The 18,145-nt window shown below is 46.5% G+C and overlaps 1 protein-coding gene and 1 long non-coding RNA gene across 4 annotated transcripts in view; one reads left to right on the forward strand and one right to left on the reverse strand.

The window, feature by feature from the left end:
- The window catches only part of LOC138472979 (vertebrate ancient opsin-like), a 456,729-nt gene that overhangs the window by 272,244 nt on the left and 166,340 nt on the right, over positions 1 to 18,145 (reverse strand). The gene's annotated exons all lie outside the window — the stretch shown is intronic.
- Positions 1,941 to 18,145, forward strand: part of LOC138472980 (uncharacterized) — a 231,042-nt gene continuing 214,837 nt past the window's right edge. For 2 of the 3 annotated variants that reach the window (XR_011268707.1, XR_011268709.1), the window contains exon 1: positions 1,941 to 2,659. This is a non-coding gene — a long non-coding RNA (uncharacterized lncRNA). Of the gene's footprint in view, positions 2,671 to 18,145 lie in introns of all 3 variants that reach the window. The other variant, XR_011268708.1, reaches the window with a different exon arrangement.

Raw genomic sequence — 18,145 nt, forward strand, 5'->3', positions numbered from 1 at the left:
AAAGACTGCGGGGTTCTCCAGGTTTCTGGTGCAAATGTGGGCTTTTCCGCCCTCTTGGATTTCCTAAGCCCACAGCAACAAGTGTTGCAGCATAATATTCCAAACGTGGGTCATGACACGCAACACCAGTATACCTGCATTCGTCCTCGCTGACCGACATTGGAACAGTGTGCATTTCATGCTTTGGTGTTGTACTTTGAATCTACTATCATGTGGGGGTGAGATCACAAGGTTTGCATGTTTTGCAGGTAGTCTCGGGAGGATAGCTCAGGGGCAAGGTGCTCACCTTGGAAGCAATTCGACACAGAGCAACACAAGTTCGATCCCCGGGCCGCGCTTAGAAACCTCTGGGTATTAAGCGTGTTATAAATTACTTTTCATATCATATCATGTTTTTTCCTGACATGATGTTGCACGTTGAAATCCATTCATTTGGTTATATTTGTGCTTGAATGGGCGTGTGATCTCTTTGCGTGGCGCGTCCATCAACACTCCCATGTTAATCCTCATTCTTCCTCATTTTGAAAGGGGAATGGAGAACATGCATGTTACGCCCCTGATTTATTACTTTAAGGATGCCCATCCCAAACTTTGCATGGTGACACGAAGTGACTGCACGCAACGTTGTGATGGACCCGCGCAAAGTCATGAAAATACACGCAAAGCCAGCTCCATTAGTTTTGGATTTTTGCAGGCTGAAAAGTGCACAAACTCACATTTCTGTGCACAATAATTTCTATGAATCGGGCCCAAATGTTAAATTATTACATATGCTGCACTAGTAAACATGCAGCTTAGATCAAATTGCACTATTTTTGCCCACAGTTACAAAGCAGACTTCGTAGTATTTGCAGTTTTATGTCTAACGTTTTCTTTATGTAGTTGAACTCTCGCAGAGAATAATATTTAGCGGGCAGAAAAGCGGCAACCAATCAACAGAGAAATTTGTAGGAATGGATGTGCTAGAAAGTTAAAAATTAATGTCAAGTGTATGCATGTCACAACCTCATGCATATCAAAAAGGATGATGATATTATAAGGCTTGTTTATAATAATCAGAAGGATTCTGGAGCGGGTCACAATACGGCAGTTTTTTTATCATCATGCCATCACAAGCCCTTAACGACCAGGAGGGAGTCATCTGATGTGGCTTTACTTATGCACCTATTATGGAATAGCAGATTTTGTGACCTGATTTTGTAATAACGTTACTCTCCTACCGTTTGTAAAACCTGCAGATGTCCAGAAATATTGCAACCCAGGTCAGGAAGGGTTGACAAGGCTGATTTATGAGCCCCCAAAAGATTTACTATGAGAAAAGTCCAGGCTCAGCCTATGAGGAATCCACCCTCCCAAACTACTATATAAAGGCTACTATTATAATGGATGTCTCCCTCTCATGCCTCAGTGTGGTGATGTCAGTGTGGAATGCAAGCTACAGCTGTGATGTCACTATGGATTGAGAGTTGTGATCTGAATGAATGTTCCAAGGGGGACAGTTGGAGAAGGAGAGCTGGCTTAGCATGGACGCGCCAGTGTTTGCTGTACTATCTTGTTCAATAAACCCACAGTGAGTTTACCTGCTGGCTCAGGTGTGCTGTGTCCGATACCACATCATTACATTGGCGACGAGGATGGTATCCTTTCGTGGAAGGGGCAGCAGTTGAGCAAGGACACAGCCTTCCAAGTGCACACGTCCTAGGAGTTAACCAGCTGTGCAATTCTCGTGTCGGGACCAGGAGTTGCTGTTCAGTAGGCGGGGTGGTACTGAAGTAGTAAGGGGAGGATCCTTTGACAGTTGGAGCTGGTACCCGGAGAGAGGGAGACACCAGGTGCTGCTTTGGAGTACAGCTTCCAGTGGGCTGCTCTCTGGCTGTCTGCAGCGGAGGCCTGTGAAGTGTACAGTGCCTTTGGGACCATAGCAGGTGCAGGAGCAAAGATGGAGGATTCGAGGATTCCAGAGTTTGAACGCAACGCAGGTGGGAGGGGACGTTTCCTAGCATACATGCTGATAGCACCCGTAGCTGCGGCAAAGTGAGACACTGCCCTGGGGTCGTGTTTGACTGAGTGCCAGTCGAGGGAGGACCGTGGGAAGAGCAATCTGTGAGGTTGCGTATGGACTTGGTGTTGCGGCCATGGACGGAGCCGGCAAGGAGATTTTCCTGTGCCGGGGACTACGAGCTGATCCCTTGCGTTGGATGTGCAGGAGAAGTGAACTCTGTGTTGTCTGGTGTGAAATGATGACGTGTGCTAGTCATCATAGAACGTTCCTGCGCAAGAGGCTAGAAAGCAGAGAGAATACAGAATGCACTGCGTTTGCGGTGCGCAGGGAACGGAGTGACGCTGCCGTCTCTGTTTCGATAAGAAGATAACGCTTTCCTGTGTCCATGGCAACAATGGATCGTATTTACGGCAGGCGCATGGCGGACTGGGGAAGTACTGTTTACTGCAGGGGAGTGTCATGTAATGGCAGAAGTTTTTGAGGCAGACAATATTGATTTGCTTCAGGAACACAGGGCAAGGATGTTTCTGGAGTCAACGTGTTCGCTGGTCGGAAGAGAGGATATGTTTTGCCAGAGTGGGAGTGCGGCGTGTTCAGGACTGTGGCAACCTGATGGGAGAAGGACGTTTTAATATTTACTGGATCTACGCTGTAGCAGTAAGGCTAGTGTGAGAAATGTCGCGTGTATGTGTTGTGACCTATATGTATGTTTAGTTTCTGCATTTATGCATCGGACCAGTATGGTGTGAGTGCTCGTGTTGTGGCCTAGTTAAGTAAACAAAATATTACTGTGAGATTAAAAGTGTTGTTGTGTTTAACATGTTTTCTTGCAGGTGGGGCTGGTCAGGACTGGGGACGTTGGTGCAATTGCTTTCACCATTTTATGGATATACTTATTGTTGCTCCGGGACTGAGGGAGGTTTAAGTTGTGGGTCTTGCGGGTGGGGAGGTGTTGCACTAGTGACATGGACAAACATTTTTTTTTGCTCGGGTTCTTCCCACTCTGCAGTTGTTTTCTGACGATTTTACACGTTATTGTGCAACATAAAGAAAAAAAATGGTAACTGTGATGCTGGAAATGCAACGGAGGGACAGGGCCTCCGTATCTTTGTCCTTACTGCTTTTTATCGTGTGTTCTGTCGGGTTTTCCGCACAGGAGTTCATGTGGGACTCCTGGCGGTGAAGCTCTCTCTTTTGATTTTGGTGAACAAACCCATGGGATACCCTTATGGCACCCATGGGTAGGGGTACAACCCTGTGTCATGATGCCTACCTCCAAGGAGCCAGGTCCTACCCAGCAACCCCAGAGGCAGGCATCATTTCCCCCAGGGGAGTGCCAGCGGGCCCAAGCTGGGGCCCTTTGGACGCAGTCCTGGCGATTAGGCTCCAGGCTCATGTTGGACCTCTGTCCTGGCGCCTTAGGCGCCAGGCTCATAAAGCTAGACGTGTGTTCAAGTGTTTTAATGTTCACTTACCTGATGCAGACCATGCTGCCACATCCAGGCCCTCTTGAGGCCTGAATGGAACTACTTTACCTGAGGGACTACTTTCCACCCGGGTGTGGTCGGGGAAGGATACATACCTGATCGGTGGAAGGATACACACTTGGAACTTCTTCCAAAGCTATTTAAACCACACCCGATCAGCAACTCACGCTTCGCGTTGTTCTGCTCCTCGCAGCTGGACGCTCACCGTGTCAGCTCCTGCATCTGGACCTCAGCCATGCCTTTCAGTATCCTGGGTCACCTGCAAAGGGAGACAAAAGACCTTACCTGCTAAATCAGCACCACAGAGACATCACACCGACGATCCTGAAAAGGAAGACATCATTTTTAAAAGCATTTCGCTACGATCGCTGCAGCGCTGCATTTCACTCACCTATCCTGGACGCCACCATCTTCAGCAGCGATCATCCGGATCCACAGCCACTTCCCAGAGCCTAGAGAGAAAAAGACAAGAACAAGGTGAGAGAAGGAAGGGAATAGGAAAAGCTCAGTTTCCTTCTAAGACTTACCTGTTGGGTCATTCCCATTTCATTTCGGGTCTTGCCGCTTCCAGGCATTTTCCGGACCCCGGCCCCTATGGGGAAAAAAGACAAAGACATTGAATGAGCGAATGCAAAGACATTACCCGAGCGCTCATCCAGAACTTACCTGTCATTTACTGGAACTGCACGTTTCACTTCGGGTCGGCGCCATATCTCCGGCATTCCGAACCCCGGCCCCTAAGGGGAAAAAGACAATGAACATTATTATTAAGCTTGGACTTTTGAACTTGCAACTGAACTTTTACAGAGCCTTACCTGAATAGTTAAGCTTACCTGAACTCCCATCAATCCTCAATCCAGTGAAGTAACTGGGTTTCAACGCGCCCCTGCATCAGAAGCAGGATGGAGAGCTCATCCTTCCTGACCCTAAGGTGAGACTTCACGGGGAATCGTGGAAGGGTATCGTGGAGGGTTGGAAGAGAGTGGGAGGCTTGAGCATAACTCAGTCAGTAGGTAATACTCCCTTTTCACGCAAAGGGGAATATTCCTGCGAGCCAGAGAAGCCAGAGTAGGGGGGCCCTTCCTGTCCATCTTCAGAGTCCTGTGCTTCACCATTGAAGAAGCATCAGCACTCGAAGCCAGACCTGCGCCTCCGTGGGAATCAGGTGAGCGTTACAGAACGCGAAGCCTACCCACAATTTCCCACCCGGGAGCTATTGAGACTTCCGAGACTGACCAGCTGGCCCAGCTTTTGGGGGAATTACGGGCAGAGGTGCACTCAGCCCGCCAGGAGACTAACGCTCTCAAAAGAGAACTGATCCTATCCAAGGAAAGAACAGATGACCTAGCCAAAAGGTTATTACAGGCCCAGGCAGGGCACACTCCTTTACCTAATTTTGGAGACATTTCCACATCAATGGGTTTGAATAACACGGTACAAATTAATCTCCCTGGACACATGCCTTTGGCCCCGCCTGAACGTTTTGCGGGAGATCCCAAGAAATATGCCGTCTTTATGAACCAATGTCGTTTACACTTTCTATGCAGACCTGGAGCCTTCCCTAATGACCAGACCAAGGTAGCCTTTATACTTTCTTACCTCAGTGGCAGTGCTGCCAATTGGTCTATTCCATTGGTAAATCAGGATGATCCCATTCTCCAGAATTTTCAGGGCTTCCAGGCCAGCATGGAAAGATTGTTCGCTCGACACTCTCAAAGTCAGGCCCTTGATAACGAACTGCTATCCTTACGACAAGGTAATCAGGATCTTCTGCCCTACATTGCCACCTTTAACAGACTGGTTGTGGAAACTGGATGGCCAGAAAACAAAAGGATCACATTGTTTCATCGAGGCCTGCGCGGAGAGCTGAAGGATGTTCTAGCTCAGATAGTAAACCCACCCCAAGTCTGCGCAGACTACATAGACTTGGTGGTTCAACTTGATCACAGACTTCAAAATAGAAAAGCAGATTGGTTCAAGTATGAAACCCGAGTACCGATCAAAACCCACGCTAACTCCAAGAGTACCGACGTATCCGAACCTATGCAAATCGGTGGTGTTAAAGGACCATTAACGCAGAAAGAACGAGAGAGAAGGCGGCAAATGCAACTTTGTCTGTATTGCGGAACTTCCGGTCACTTTCTTGGAAATTGTCCAGTTAAACCACCTAAGAAGGTGGTTGGAGCTACTGATAACGAATTATTGACACCTGATTTGGGAAACGACCTAGCCCGACAAGCGTAGGGGTCCGCTTGCCGAGCTTGAAACCTAACTCTTTGACCTCGCATTTTGTCATGCTAATGGTGCTCGTGGACCCAAAACAGCCTCAGCAGTTGCATGCTATAAAAGCATACATCGACAGTGGAGCTATTGGAAATTACATAGACCGTGAATTGGCTTCCAGGATTAAGCTTCCTCTCCGCCCGAAAGTACCCCAAGATGTCATTACTACAGTAGATGGAACCGAAATAGCCTCAGGGCCTGTAACGCATTCCACGGTTGAAGTGACACTGGTGGGTCAGGATGGACATCGGGAAGCAATCGTGTTTGATGTGATCAAGGCCCCACAATTTCAAGTAATTCTTGGAATTCCTTGGTTAGAAACACATAATCCCAGAATTGACTGGCGAGCAAAGAAGATAAGTTTTCCTGATTGTGAACCAACTTGTTATCCAAGAAATCCAGCTATGGGTCTAGCCTCAGCAACTTCCACCCCTGTACAGCTACCGTCAGAATACCAAGAATTCCAAGACGCTTTTCAGAAAGAACAGGCTAACACGTTACCTCCCCATAGGTCTTATGATTGCCAAATCGATCTGGTACCCAATGCTCAATTACCTTGTAGTAGGATTTATGCTCTTACGGAACCTGAGAACCTGCATTTGCGTCAGTATTTAGATCAGTACCTAGCCAATGGTTTTATTCGCCCGTCGAAGTCTCCTGTCTCCTCAGCTCTGTTCTTCGTGCCGAAAAAAGAGGGCGACCTTAGAACATGTATAGACTATCGCGCCCTAAATCAAATAACGATTAAGAATCGTTATCCTCTGCCCCTGATCCCTGAGCTTATCGACCAGGTAAAAGACGCTTGTGTGTACACCAAGTTAGATCTCTGAGGAGCTTATCACCTGGTGCGTATAAAAGAAGGCGACGAATGGAAGACTGCATTCCGCACCAAATTTGGGCTTTTCGAATATCAGGTGATGCCCTTCGGGTTGTGCAATGCACCTGCCGCCTTTCAGTACTTTATGAATGATGTTCTTCGGGAACTTATCGATGTCTGTGTCATTGTTTATATTGATGACATCCTGGTGTACTCTTCTTCAAAATCCGATCACAGAAAACATGTTAGGGCAGTTCTTGAGAAATTGCACCAGCACAGACTTTTTGCAAAGCTTGAAAAATATGTTTTTCATACCACAGAAGTTGAGTTTCTCGGATTCATCCTAACACCTCAAGGAGTCCGAATGGACTCGCGAAAGGTGGACGCCATCCTCAAATGGCCATCTCCTAGCTCGGTGAAGGGAGTTCAGAGCATGCTCGGCTTCGCCAATTTCTATCGAAGATTCATCCCGGAATTTTCCCAAACAGTCCAACACATCACAGCTCTCCTAAAGAAAAACTTTGAATGGACTCTTGAGGCCGAACAAGCCTTTCAGGACCTGAAAACCAAATTCACCACTGCACCTGTATTGAAGCACCCACACCCAGACCTCCCTTACATTGTGGAAACCGACGCATCCAGTTCGGCCATGGGAGCTGTCCTGTCGCAAAGAGACCCAGAAACTAACCAACTGCACCCTGTGGCCTTTTGGTCCAGGAAATTTTCTCCTCCTGAAATCAACTACGCAATTACCGACAAAGAGTTACTGGCTATTAAATCTGCTTTCAAGGCTTGGCGTCACTACCTTCTCGGGGCAAGACACACCATCACCGTAATTACGGACCACAAAAACTTACAGTATTTAAAGACGGCCAAAGCTCAATCTTCACGACAACTCCGATGGGCTCTATTCTTTGCGGAATTTGATTTTGTAATTACCTATCGCCCTGGCTGCAAGAATGGAAAAGCGGACGCCTTATCCCAGATTGGCATGGAAGAACCTAATTCGAGCTTAGAACCTGTGCCCATCATACCTGAGCAAAGAATCTTAGGCTTAACTTCATTGCAAACTATTGAGGACATCCAAACGCAAGTAAAACAACTTCTAGACTCTTCAACCTTACTGGAATGGAGTCAAAAGGGTCCTCATTACACCGTTAAGGATGACTTACCCTACTTCCAGGAGCAGTTGTTTCTGCCAAGTAAAGAATTGCAAGAACTTGTTATTGCCCATCATCATGAATCTTTAATGGAAGGACACCCTGGTATCGCTAAAACGGGGGAAAAAATCAAACGCCACTTCTGGTGGCCTTCTTGGAGAAAAGACATAAAGTCTTTTGTTCTGTCTTGCGAAATTTGCGCCCAAAACAAGGCCCAAAAGAAAAGGCCAGCCGGCCTACTTCAACCCTTGGATATTCCACCTGCACCATGGCACACCCTGTCAATGGACTTTATAACCGACCTGCCTCCTTTTGCTGGTTACAACACAATCCTTGTAATTGTGGACCTATTCTCCAAAATGGCCCACTTTATCCCTTTAAAGGGTTTCCCTTCAGCTTCCACCTTGGCCAGGGAATTTCTGGAGAATATAGTTTGCATACATGGTTTCCCTTCCATATTAGTCTCGGATCGTGGAAGTCAATTTATCTCCCATTTTTGGAAGAAGTGTTGCCAACTAGCACAGATAGATGTGCGGTTATCCATCAGCCACCACCCCCAGACCGACGGACAAACCGAGAGAACCAATCAGACTCTCGAGCAATATCTTCGGTGCATGTTACACCAATCCGAGTTAAATTGGAAAGACATCCTTTGGATCGCAGAATATGCATACAACAATTCAGTGCATTCTGGAACCTGACAAACCCCTTTTTATACTTTGTATGGTCACCATCCTCGGACCTCCAACCTAGATCCACCTCTGACCCTGGAAATGCCCGCAGTAAATCATCTGCATTCCACAATAACCCGAGCCTTCAAAGAAGCTGCAACTCATTTACAGCAAGCCAAGAAAAGTATAAAGAAAACGCTGATTTGCACCGAAGTAAAACTCCTCCTTACCAAGTAAGAGACCAGGTATGGCTAGCAACTAAACATTTACCCCTCAAGGGCCCATGAACCTTCAATCCCAGATTCATAGGACCTTATCCCATCAAGGCTATAATCAACCCAGTGGCCTTTAAACTGGATCTACCCTCCAACATGCGTATTCATCCAGTTTTTCATGCATCACTTTTAAAGCCAGTACAACCAGGAACCCGATTGTCCAAGCCTCCAGATCCAGTTCAAATTGAAGGGGAATTAGAATTCGAAGTTAAAGACATTTTAGACTCCAAGGTGGTAAAGTCGAAACTCTTCTATCTTGTTGACTGGAAGGGATATGGACCTCAGGAGAGATCGTGGTAGCCTAGTAACCATGTCCACGCACCTCGATTAGTACAAAGGTTTCACCGGAGATTTCCGAACAAGCCAAAACCCCCGGAGGAAAGAACCTTGGGAGGGGCCTTGAGGGGGGGGTACTGTCATGATGCCTACCTCCAAGGAGCCAGGTCCGACCAAGCAACCCCAGAGGCAGGCATCATTTCCCCCAGGGGAGTGCCAGCGGGCCCAAGCTGGGGCCCTTTGGACGCAGTCCTGGTGCCTTAGGCGCCAGGCTCATGTTGGACCTCTGTCCTGGCGCCTTAGGCGCCAGGCTCATAAAGCTAGACGTGTGTTCAAGTGTTTTAATGTGCACTTACCTGATGCAGACCATGCTGTCACATCCAGGCCCTCTTGAGGCCTGAATGGAACTACTTTACCTGAGGGACTACTTTCCACCCAGGTGTGGTCGGGGAAGGATACATACCTGATCGGTGGAAGGATACACACTTGGAACTTCTTCCAAAGCTTTTTAAACCACACCCGATCAGCAACTCACGCTTCGCGTTGTTCTGCTCCTCGCAGCTGGATGCTTACCGTGTCGGCTCCTGCATCTGGACCTCAGCCATGCCTGTCAGTATCCTGGGTCACCTGCAAAGGGAGACAAAAGACCTTACCTGCTAAATCAGCACCACAGAGACATCACACCGACGATCCTGAAAAGGAAGACATCATTTTTAAAAGCATTTCGCTACGATCGCTGCAGCGCTGCATTTCACTCACCTATCCTGGACGCCACCATCTTCAGCAGCGATCATCCAGATCCACAGCCACTTCCCAGAGCCTAGAGAGAAAAAGACAAGAACAAGGTGAGAGAAGGAAGGGAATAGGAAAAGCTCAGTTTCCTCCTAAGACTTACCTGTTTGGTCATTCCCATTTCATTTCGGGTCTTGCCGCTTCCAGGCATTTTCCAGACCCCGGCCCCTATGGGGAAAAAAGACAAAGACATTGAATGAGCGAATGCAAAGACATTACCCGAGCGCTCATCCAGAACTTACCTGTCATTTACTGGAACTGCACGTTTCACTTCGGGTCGGCGCCATATCTCCGGCATTCCGAACCCCGGCCCCTAAGGGGAAAAAGACAATGAACATTATTATTAAGCTTGGACTTTTGAACTTGCAACTGAACTTTTACAGAGCCTTACCTGAATAGTCAAGCTTACCTGAACTCCCATCAATCCTCAATCAAGTGAAGTAACTGGGTTTCAACGCGCCCCTGCATCAGAAGCAGGATGGAGAGCTCATCCTTCCTGACCCTAAGGTGAGACTTCACGGGGAATCGTGGAAGGGTATCGTGGAGGGTTGGAAGAGAGTGGGAGGCTTGAGCATAACTCAGTCAGTAGGTAATACTCCCTTTTCACGCACAGGGGAATATTCCTGCAAGCCAGAGAAGCCAGAGTAGAGGGGCCCTTCCTGTCCATCTTCAGAGTCCTGCGCTTCACCATTGAAGAAGCATCAGCACTCGAAGCCAGACCTGCGCCTCCGTGGGAATCAGGTGAGCGTTACACCCTGTGCCCCTAGTGTATGTTTTTGGGCACCTGTATGTGGCCCACAGAGCAGGGTACGGGCTGGTGGCAGCTCTGTGCTGAATTGACTGGTGCCCTGAGCGTCCTCCATTTTGGGATGCCCAAGCCCTGTCATTGGAGTCGGTAGATGATGGCCTCCGTGGCCTCTTGCCTTCCATCACCTGTTACCTTGATCTTCCCGAAGTCCCGGGAAGCCCTGACTCTGTCCCTTCGCCCTGACTTGCTGTTGGGTGGAAGTTCCATATATGGTAGTGTGGGGAAGTGCTCACCAGACTGGCTGGAGCCTTCCCAATGACCGTATGTTGTGGGTACGCCTGTGGGTGGGACCTGGGTGAATGGAGTGTGTGACGAATACGCATTCTGTGTAGTGGGTGTCTAGTATCTGGTGTTTGACACAATGACTGAGACAGCCCTGCCCGAAACTGGTATGAATGCAGTGTGGAGTGTTGAATGGCTGGGTACTTGTCCCAATACACATAACTTGTTGTGAGTGTCTGGAGAGAAGTGAATGGCCTGAATGCACTGTGTGCCTGATTGGCTGCCTGCCTGCATGAATGCCCTTCACGTGATTGGATGCTTGAGTATGACCCAGCGAAATGAATGGGAGATCAACAGTATATCTGTAAACCTGAAGCTTAACCTTGAAGCCCTGCTGGATGAGAAGAATTGTTGTTGCTCCCTTCACAATCTGAAAGCTGCTGTGTCTCCAAGGACTGACCTAGAAAGGACTTGGTAAGGCACCCTCTTCCCGAGCTACGAGGGACCATCATGCACCAGCAGATCTTTGCCAAAGCTCGTTGGCAGGCAGACCTTCAACAGGCTGCCGACCCGAGACCGGGACCACTGCAGAATCACAAGGAGAAGCACCCGGACTGTTGTCCGCCACTGTCGACGACCGCTGTCGCCGACTGGAGCCGCGGTGCTCCCATTTGCCTAAGAACTTTCGAATCCAAGGACGCTCTCGTCCATATCGTTGCTGCTGTATCCTGCTAGATAAGGCCTGACCGTCGACATGCCGAGGAGCATCCACCGGTGAGTTTCCCTCCACCTAAAGACCACAGAGACGCCGACGACTCTACGCCCTTGCTGGGCCACAGTTCTTCAAACTCTTTGCGGTCCAGAACTATCGACATCGAGATGCCCCACACACCTCCTCTTTGCAGGACGTTTACGCTTCCCCCATCAACGAGCATCGCTAGGAACGAAGCTGCCACTTCACCGTCGTAGCTCACCCTGTTTTCCGCCTGACGTTCGACGACCCGTGACTCCTGCCTTAAAGGGAGGACACTCAAGAAGGGTTGTCGATTCCCCGACGATAAATGCTACAATGCCAGGTACTTTGGGGTTGCAGAACTATGGGGAAGTCTCTTTTGAACAATATATGGACTGGGCTTGTATCTTTATTCTTCAGGTTGCCCAGGTGGGGGGATCTCCACACATAGCTGTGTTTAATGGTAGTGACCAGTATTTCTGCCAATTGTTTGTATCAACTGCTTTCCTCTTCTCTCGACTGTGGGTTTCCTTTACAACTTGATTTGTGTGCCATTTAACCGTACTGTTGATGCACTTTAAAGCGCTCTAATAGTAAGTGTGGTACCACGTAGAACTGTATATATTTGCCATGATAGATAACTGAATACAAAGTGCGTTATGGTGATATTGTATATAACCTTGAATATTAATTATATAAAGACTGTGTTTTAACCGATACAGTGTGCGGACATTCCTTTGTGGGTGCTTGGGCACTACACTGTACTTAAGAATCAGCCCGAATCACCTTCCTGAGAAGCTAGGCCTTGATTGCTCGACCACGTACCAATATTGAGAATCTTGGCACGGGTCCTCTGTCCCTCTTCTCTACCAAATAGAGAGTGGAGGTACATACCCCCCTCCGGTCCCTCACAGTAACCTCGTCAGTGAGAGCACGCCACATTGCATGAGGGACTCTTGATGTTATGCTGTATTGCACTCATGTCCCATTGAAATAATTGTTGTCTTTGTGTTGAGGTGTAAGTGAGTGCGTGTGGGATGTTGAGAGGTTGGTTTGTACGTTGTGTATGTGCATGACAATTGTGGTAGCATATGCTAGTGGTCCCATGTGAGTAAGTGGGGTTATTGCAAGGGAGTGTTGTAATGCCCAGGTGCAGTTTGGCTGAGAGTACTATCCTGGTTGTGAGGATGTGTATTGTCAGTGCAGTTAGTTGTGCTGCGGTGCGTTGGCAGGGACTTGGGGTCCTGGTTGTGATGAGGTGTACTGTAGGTACAGTTAGGTGTGCTGCGATGCGTTTTGGAAAGGACTTGGGGTCCTGGTTGTGAGGAGCTGTAGACGCAGTTAGGTGTGTTGCGGTGCATTTTGGCAGGGACTAGGGGTCCTGGTTGTGTGGAGGTTTGTTTGTTTGTTTGTTTATTTATTTGTTAATGCGTGCCAAACCCGTGGGTAGCCGGGCGCAAGAGTTACATGAAGAGTTAAGCTTGTTGCAGTATTTTGCATGAATATATACAACACAGCGGCAAGAAGAGCAGATATATGTGAGACTATATACAAGCATATACATATGAAACACAGCGGCAAAAAGCAAATATATAGAAAAGTATGTGCAGACATGTACCCCGCACAGGGCATGTCTTGGGGTGTCCGGTCAAAGGGTAGGTCGTGGCTAGGTCGGAGGCAGGTGTAAGCTATGTGTTATTGGCGCTTAGCCAATTGATTATCTTATGCCTGAATTTCGGGTACGGTTGTTCTGTTCTGAGGTCAAGGGGTAATTTGTTCCAGCAGTGAGCAGCTTTGACAGGAAAGCTAGTTCCTCCCGCGGTGGAGCGTTTAAACCTTGGAATTTCTAGTTTGGAGGTGTTCGCAGATCTTGTGGGTCGCGTGGGATTGTCCTGTTTATTTTTGCCATAAGATACGGGGGGGGCTAGGTTGTTAAGACACTTAGATGTGAGGGAAGCTCTTTTAAGTAGGATTCTATCCGTTATTTTTAACCAATTACCTCTTTCCTGAAGTTAGTGATGTGTTCTCTGTAGCGGATATTTAATGCTGCTCTTAGGGCATTGTTCTGTAGTCTTTGAAGTTTATCAGTGATATATTTATTGGTTCCCGAATACAGGGCGTTACAGTAATCTAGCCTCGACATGATAAGGGCGTTAGCTAATGTAATGCAGCTGGTACTGGAGAGGTAAGGTCTAGCTGCGCAGATGAGTTTACATGTGTAAGTGGTGGAGGATGCGAGGGAGTTGACCTGCTTCTTGAGAGTAAGAAAGGAGTCCAGATAGAATCCCAGGGTTTTAACCACAGGCATCACCTTGATAGGGTTGTTATCAATGCTGAAGGATGTATAGTTTGGGCAAAGTTTTTGGATGTTGGCTTCAGAGCCGAGGATTAGTAGTTCTGTTTTATCGTCATTCAGGCCGAGGCCATGTGTGGCCATCCATGCCTGAATGAGAGTGTACATCTTGTTCACCAAGGCTGAGTCCGTCTCCTAGTCGCCCAAAAGGGGTATGAGGATCTGGCTGTCATCTGCACAGGTGAACTGTAAGAGCAGTTAAGTATGCTGCAAAGACGTTTTGGCAAGGACTAGGGGTTATGGTGTGTCTAGGTCTACTGTAGACGTGGTAAGGTGTGCTGCCGTGGCATTTTGGCAGGGATTATGGGTCGTATGGTTGAGGTGATATAGGATGTGTGGCTAGGTGCCGTTTTTGTTTCAGGTTTTGGTTGGTGTTGGATGTGTGGTGTTCTCTGTGTTGAGAGCAGTTTTAGGGACTGATGTTGTTAGTTGTGCTTGTTGTTGCTCTTTTGAGCTGGGTTAGTGCCCGGAGGTGGCAGCTCTGGTGCCCTGGGGTGCAGACCAGGGTGGAAGGATGTGGGTGCACTGAAGGCCTTTCATTGTTAGTAAATGTTACTTTTGGGGAACGCTGGGGTGTGGCAGGCTCTAGGCTTTAAAGGGCAGCTTGAAACAGGTGCAGTGCTTGTTTTTTTGTTTTTGTTCCTTGAGTTGATTTCCAGTTCGGTTGAGAGGAGGTTTAGCCCTTACTCCATTTCGGTGGGTTCCTCTTTAGTTGAGATTATTGTGTGGGAACAGAGTGGAGTGATGGTGTTGTTTGGCTTGATTTGGGTTTCCATTTTGATGGTGTTGTTTGGCACAATTTGGGCTTCCATTTTTGGGTGCCGCTTGGGGTTTTACTGTTGTAGCACAGTGTTTTCAGTGTGCTATTATGCATTGTGTAGGGCATTCTGTCTTGATGCTCATTTGGATGTATTTGGGGTGTGAACAGGCTCCATGTGGACAGTTTCCTAGGGTTGGGTCTCTTGTCCATTTGTGGTTTGGGTGTTGCTGGTGCAGGTCCGTGGTGGCCACATGTATTTGTAATGGTATTTGTTATAATGTACAGTGTTTGTACTTGTGCTTGGCTCACGTGTGATTCTCAGAATCCTGGGATTCAAGAATCATACGAGAGGCAGGCCGGGCTGAGAAGGTCTGAATCACTGGGGACCCCTCATGAGAAATAAATCTCCACTTTGCTAGGTAAAGTATACATCTATGAGCGATCATTTATATTACATAACATATTGGCGACGAGGATCGCTCGTTATGCAAGGAGTCCCAAGCTGGAATCACCAGGAGAGGAACTGACTGCTGATTGGGCAAGCCGATGACAATATCCTCAGGAATCCAGTATAGGAGAAATAAAGCCGACACAGATCTCCTCCACAAAGTACTGCGATAAATCGGAAAAAAAACTTTGATTTAATGACTTTTAAGAGCGTAATACCTACACGTGTGAACGTTGAGGATCTGGCATTTTCCGAATGCTGCATGAGCGAATAGCTGCATGAATACTAGAGAAAAGGACCTTCGTGATGTGGATTACGTGCCGCATTTTTGAAGATAACACAGTGAGTTGTCATGACAATGCAAGTTGATATTACGGAGCTATTTAAGGAAGAAATAAGAGACAAATACCGCAGTTTCATGGCACATTGAATAAGACTGAGGGCAATACATATTATGGTGGATGCATATACTGTTTCGCATTGCCAACAATAATAAAAAAAAGAAATAATAAAAGGGCAGACGAACAAGAAAAGGAAAGAGATGCATTTATTGTCATAGCCAACAATTGCAAGCCAAACCTAACAACAGAAGTTACATCAAGACAACATGCAGAATATTGCTGCTCCCCTTGCATTTTTAGCACATCCAGGTACCCCAGTCTGCACATAGGAACAATGGCAAGATTGTTTCCAAGTTTATTTGATGGCTATTGGTGGTGCCAAGTACATTGATGACCTTAAGGAAGCAATATTGTTGAATTGTGTTGGAGTAGAAGCCTTGAGAGTGTTCAGATCTTTACCTGACCTACCAATCGATGAAGAGGGGTCAGGCTACTCAGCCTCCACAGCCAGCAGTGGTAGAAAATATAAGACTGCTTTAGCGAAGTTGTCTAGACACTATGGTAACAAAACCAACATTGTATTAGAGCGACATAGATTGTTTTCTAGATGACAAAATAAAGGGGAGAGTGTCGACACCTACACTGCTACCCTGAGGGGTCTTATATCGACGTGCAAGTTCACTGGCGTAGCCGATAATATCTGAGGGACCAGTTGGTCCTGCATGTGGCTGATCCATACATTCAACAGTGATTGTGACAGGCAAAAGACCCTACCCTGGAACAGGGCATAGAAATAGCGAGGTCAATGAAACTGGGGGAGAAATGCATGAGAGAAATACAAGATAAGTCTGAAGAGAATGATGTCAAATACGTCCAAGAAGAACAGGATGGTTATTATGAGAAGAATGAGGAAGCGTTTATTGCCATGGTGAAAAGGATGGCCAGATCTGATCTTGGTATGAATATGAGAAAAGAGAGAGAAAGAGAAAACAAGACACAAAGCCGATGTATTAAATGTGGTTGGTACAAGCACATGAACATTGAAAAAGATTGCCCAGCATTTACCGCAGAGTGCTACAGATGTGGACTTGTTGGCCATTTTGGGAAAGTTTGCCGAAATACCAGTAGGTAGGGGTAGAGCAAACTCACATTTTAATAATGCATCGCAGAGAGAAAACTATTGTTTTGGAAAAAATAGCAGGGCCATTATAAAAGCCTTGGAAGAAATTGGTGGTCCCAACAGTTTACTGTCAGTCACAATGGGATTTTAAGATGAAGTACAAATTTTAGCATTCATACCAACTGAAGGAGCTGTAGGTCCATGGGTGACCATGTTAATAAATGGGGTATCATTACAAGTGACAGTAGATACTGGTTCACCATACACCATGGTAGATGTACAGACTTTTCTTCAAGACCTGAGAGTAAAGATGGATGAATTGCACATGACAAGAGTGAGAGCAATTGGTTACGGTAAAACACCCATTAACATCATAGGATATACATGAGTACACTTGGAATTTAAAGGAAGGAAAACATACTGTAAATTATGTGTTGCTGAGAATGGGTTCTCCATTGTAGGATGGTGGAAACAAGCACCATTACAAATTAGGATACATCCAGGTGAAGACATACCCATTTTGAGCATTACAGAAGACAGTTGTATTAATCCTGAAAATTTAGCAAAAAGATTTCTGAGGATATTTAATGACACAATTGGCACTTTGAAGGGTTTCAAACATAGAATCATACTGAAGAGGGGTGCCAAACCAGTTGTCCATAGAGTGAGGAATATACCCATAGGAACAAGAGATGCTTTACAGAAGGAGCTGGTGAGACTATGTGAACAAGACATAATAGAACCATTTGAGGGTTCAGAATGGTTGTCCCCGATTGTCATAGTAAAAAACCTTATGGATCAATTGGGATGTGCGTGGACCTGACGGACCTTAATAATAACATATGGGTAGATCGACATCCATTGCCAAATATAGATGAAATGTTTACTACAATGAAACCAGCTAAATTTTTCCCGACACTAGACCTATCTTCAGCTTACCACCAAGTGATGCTAGATGATGAATCAATACATTTAACATCTTTCATTACTCCATTGGGTGCATTCAGGTATAAAAGGATGCCATTTGGATTGGTATCAGCAGCTGCTGTCTTTCAAAGGTTCATGTATCAGTTATTTAATGGTCTTGAATGTGTACATTTTTTCCAAGACGACATACTAATATCGGCAATGTCTGAAGAAGAACATAATGCAGAACTGTTGGGTGTTTTGCAAGTCCTTCAAAAAAAAGGTCTTACTCTCAAGATAGAGGAGTACAAAATAAAAAGAAAATGAAGTGACATACCTGGGCCATTGCATAAATGCGGAAGGCATAAAACCCAAAGAAGGCTTGGTAAATACCATCCTAGACATTCAAGAACCTAAGGACAAAGACCAACTCTGGAATTTCTTGGGCCTAACTGAATATTACTCGAAATTAATTTATCACTATGCTGACAAAACAAGACATTTGAGAGAATTGCGACGGAATAATACAAAGTTAACATGGTCAGACAATTATAAAATGGAGTTTGATCAAATAAAGAATCTGATAAATAAAGCTCCCACTCTGAAAATGTTTGATCGCAATGCCAAGACTATGATATCAGCAGATGCCAGCAACATCGGTCTGGGAGGAGTACTTGAATAAGTACAAGAT

Source organism: Ambystoma mexicanum, chromosome 8, assembly GCF_040938575.1.
Source record: "Ambystoma mexicanum isolate Mex_15411 chromosome 8, UKY_AmexF1_1, whole genome shotgun sequence".
In the NCBI taxonomy this organism is placed as follows: Eukaryota; Metazoa; Chordata; class Amphibia; order Caudata; family Ambystomatidae; genus Ambystoma; species Ambystoma mexicanum.